Raw genomic sequence first — 4189 nt, forward strand, 5'->3', positions numbered from 1 at the left:
CACATTGAAGAAAATAAGCTAACAATTCCACTTTGTATATGGGTGCATGTCATCACATGAGTCTAGCTGAACAGCTGCTTTTAATAAATATTATGGAAGATGGTAAACTTTTAACAGATTTTCACATAGATTTTGAAAGACTATAGTTGCATCGGGTTCATTCTTACATATCTGAGTGAGAGTTTGACTCAGAGAACTGCCCGAGCCATGATGACAAGTCTTCAAAACTTTATTGGGTACAAATCTCTTTGAGTTTTTACTGACTATTTCCTGTGTTTATTCACCACAATTTTCCACTGTTTGCATCACCTTAAATTGTTCCGTGATGTGCAAGAGAACCTTCAAAATAATAATGAAACTAGAATCAAATCATTTTACAAAACAGCCGAAGGTCCTGGGATCTTAATACTCAGTATTTACACTCGCACGTGAAAATGGCTGTAAACAGATGTACATTTATACAACCGTTCCTCTTCGGAAAGGAGAAGTAGAGCCTCCTCCCCAATCAACAATACAGCAAGTAGTTTCTGGATGGCAAGTGCAAAATGAAACACTTGTCTTTTCCAGCCGTCATTGTACAGCACACACAATGACTGCTGTTTTGTTGCAGCTGAAACCAGCTGATCAAACATGCTGGAGCTCCACTTGGGTTGCTAGGCTAGGGGTGGTGCTCAGGTGGGGTTACTATGTAACGATGTGGCACCAGTTGATTGTGATTTAACAATTGGGAGGTTTTTGAAGCAGCTCATTTTCCAGACACCAAAAAATATTAACTTGTAGCCAAAAACTGACTGGGTGGTTGCTTTGAGTGCTTTGGCTATTTTTAAACACAATTGAAACCCAAATGAAGTATAAAAATGCGCAAAACGTGAATTTGGCATGATAGGTCCTCTTCAAGTTTGTTACGACGATGCTTTATGAGTGGTGAGAAACTGCAGCACAATGTGAATGTCTATTTTGAAAACTGCCCAGACTGGTGACACGATCAATTAAATTATTTTTAACATGAGAGAAAAATCTTCAAGAAACTTATCAGACACAATGTAAACAACTGTAATGTAAAATAATGGCTCTGGCTTAAGGGCACTCAGGAATCTTTTCCAAGGGTTAATTTACTACTGCCCTAATATCCTCAACAAAAACACAGCATCACGAGAAGGCCCAGCCATCATATACAAAGCATTTTCCCTCAGATGTTAGCAGTCAAGGAGCCCCCTGGGGGTATTTTTCATCTAAAGTCTAGAAAAGAAACAAAGCCTGCAACTTTTCCTGGGATCTTGTGACTCTTGAAAGGAGCATCGGCTGCATCATCTGTCAGCTCCCTGGAGGAAGCCCACTTTTATCTCCCGTAGTGCAGGAGTCATAACCGTGCCTTGCTACCTTGTCAGTCACTGGAAGCATTAAAACAGACTGAACCTGTGCCATGTTTTGTTTCGAGCTGATAAATGAGAGCACAACAAAGTGCTATCCGCCGTGCCAGCGTCGCACTGAGGAACATCTGATACCGTTTGGACACATCTTCAGGATTTATGTCGTGATCACAAAGAAAAAAGCATCATACTTACTCTTGGCTAAACAAAATAAAGTAGTTTGATTTATAATAAACAAATCCAATGACAGTACACATGATTTAAAGCAATGATGCAGATGTATTGTTTTGTATGCTGTGAATAGGAAAACCAAGCCATAAATGAAAAGTGGTTGGACAATGTGTTCCCTGCCAGAGCACAAGATTTTTTTCAGCTAAATCCTTTTTTCTTTTTTTTTTTTTCCCTCCCGGCAGCCCAATCATCTACCCCCACTATGTGAACCTCTCTATCACAGAGTGGAATGACTTCCAGAGGTGCCAGCTTCTCATTATAACTGTGACTGCAGTGTACGCAAACTCACAGACATTTATGCACCATTCAAAAAAAAAAAAAAAAAACCCTGATAGTCCAGAACTCTGCTTCCACAGGGACAGTCATCTACTCTACCTGCAAAAACTGTCACAGTTTCAATTCAGGAAATTAGATTTTGTTTTAATACACATCTTGTTTGGACATAAAGTTTGATAGTGTTCAGAAAGGATAACAAAGCGCAGTGCATAAAAACATGCTATGTCTGCACAACTTAATTTCAGGGTTTAATAGAAGTTAGTGTACAAAGGTAGGGCTACACAAAAATGTGATAAAATGACAAAAAAAAAACATTTTCTTCAGTTTTCTGTTTTCACAAAAACTGATAAGAGGCAGTTTTTGATGAGAATGATGTGGTTCTCTACCCAGCGTACCAGTCAGCCAGGTGGCAGCAATAGCATCCAGTTAAAAAAAGAAACAAATCTCCTGCTTCACAAAAAGAGCTTTCTCTTGTTTATTTCTATTTTCAGTCAGTGTGGAGTGGCCGCTCTTCTATGGTGTGCATGACATGAAAGAATATGGTGGTGTGTCACGGTTAAAGTTAGTATCTGAATTGAATTTGAAATCTAAACTAAACTTTAACTAGTGTTTTGTTTGCTTGCTTTTTATAAGAATTGCTGCGTATGCAATGAATTTGGTTGTCTCTAGTTAAAAATCCAAAAAACCTAGACAATTAAACTGAGTCACTCTGGTAGCTCGCCAGGGTGCCATTCATTCAAAAACCACTGCTAAGCCTGTTTAATAGTGAGAGCTCAAGTAATAAATGAGATGACATTATTTATCTCGGGATTTTTAAGGAAGCCTGAAGGCACTTATCAAGACCAATTTTTTGTTTGCAAATTCATTTCAGTATAAGTCTTATAGACTTATAGACTTATGAATTGTCAAATTTCCTGTTAGCATTCTTATCAGAAAACATGTGATAAGAGAGATGAGAGAATTGCCTTTCACTGTGATGTATGCTCAAAGATGAAAAGATGTACTGAAATTAAAATGTCAAACTGATGCATTTAGTTATGGGTTCAGGCAGATTAGTACAGATGCAGTGACTGTAGCTCAGTGCCCATAGATACTTATTTCACTGCTCCTGTGACTCATAACAGATCATGAATTTTAAAAAAAAAACTAAGGTGTGGTAATGAAGAATAAATCTGCAGTTCTACTTTGAGGTTAGACCCTGTCCACATCACAAGGTTGTAGTCCTAGTAATTTTTCTGTCATGCCTATTTTAGAGATATTAAACCATGAATTGGAACAAAACCCACAGAGCTTGGCTCACTAAGCCCTGCTCAGAGGCCATGGCAGAAATAATAAACAGATCAAATTTAATCAATGATAAAGTTAAGGGTAGAAAAGGTCAGTCTACCAGAAAAAGTTACCATGATCTAAAACAAAAAGCTTAAAAACCTTTGAGTTGGTTTACCACAGACAATAGTCAGGATCACTTTTTTAGTTGCCCTTTATAACATATGAATTTCTGTATGTTTCTTGTTTACTTACTTTTACTTTTTAACGTCTTACAAAGACAACAGTGTGTGTGTTTGCAGCCGATGTTTAAACTTAGCACGGAGTTGAAGAAACAAGGATATTCTCTGAGAGCAGTGCTGCTTCCACTGTTCATGTCACTGATCCTATTCATCAGACAGATTATCTGTCTTGATTGTTAATCCTGCTAGATTATTACAAGTTATGGTTTCAGTAAAAAAAAGGAAAAATCACAGCTTTATCTTCATCTCCCAGTGTCCTCAAACAGCCTACCTTGAGCTTTAATCTTTATTCACGACTCACTCCATGGCTGAAATTCTCTCTTTTGAATCTCAACTCAATCCACAAGAGTTTGTCGATGGTCCATTAGAAGAAGAACACAACATGATATAAAACTCATCTGTCTGTCTGTCTGCCCTCGGCAACAACACCAGTGATGGATAGTAACAGATTGACCAGCCTTATTTGTCTATGAAATCTTTCATCTGACTTGGGATCAACCATACTTTCCCTGTCTTGGTAAAAATATAAGAAATAATCAGTATACAACTCAGCTCCAATCAGTTTTCCAGAGCTTCACAAATTCCCTTCTTGCTTTTCAGAACATTTCCCCAGACTGCTGATTAAGATTACTGGCTTCTCTTTCTTAATCTTTGCTGTCAGTCACAGTGAGCAGCATCTGAGTAACAGATTCAAGGAAAATAGGTAGATTAGATAGATAGATAGATAGATAGATAGATAGATAGATAGATAGATAGATAGATAGATAGATAGATAGATAGATAGATAGATAGATAGATAGATAG

This window comes from Poecilia reticulata, linkage group LG13 (assembly GCF_000633615.1).
Source record: "Poecilia reticulata strain Guanapo linkage group LG13, Guppy_female_1.0+MT, whole genome shotgun sequence".
In the NCBI taxonomy this organism is placed as follows: Eukaryota; Metazoa; Chordata; class Actinopteri; order Cyprinodontiformes; family Poeciliidae; genus Poecilia; species Poecilia reticulata.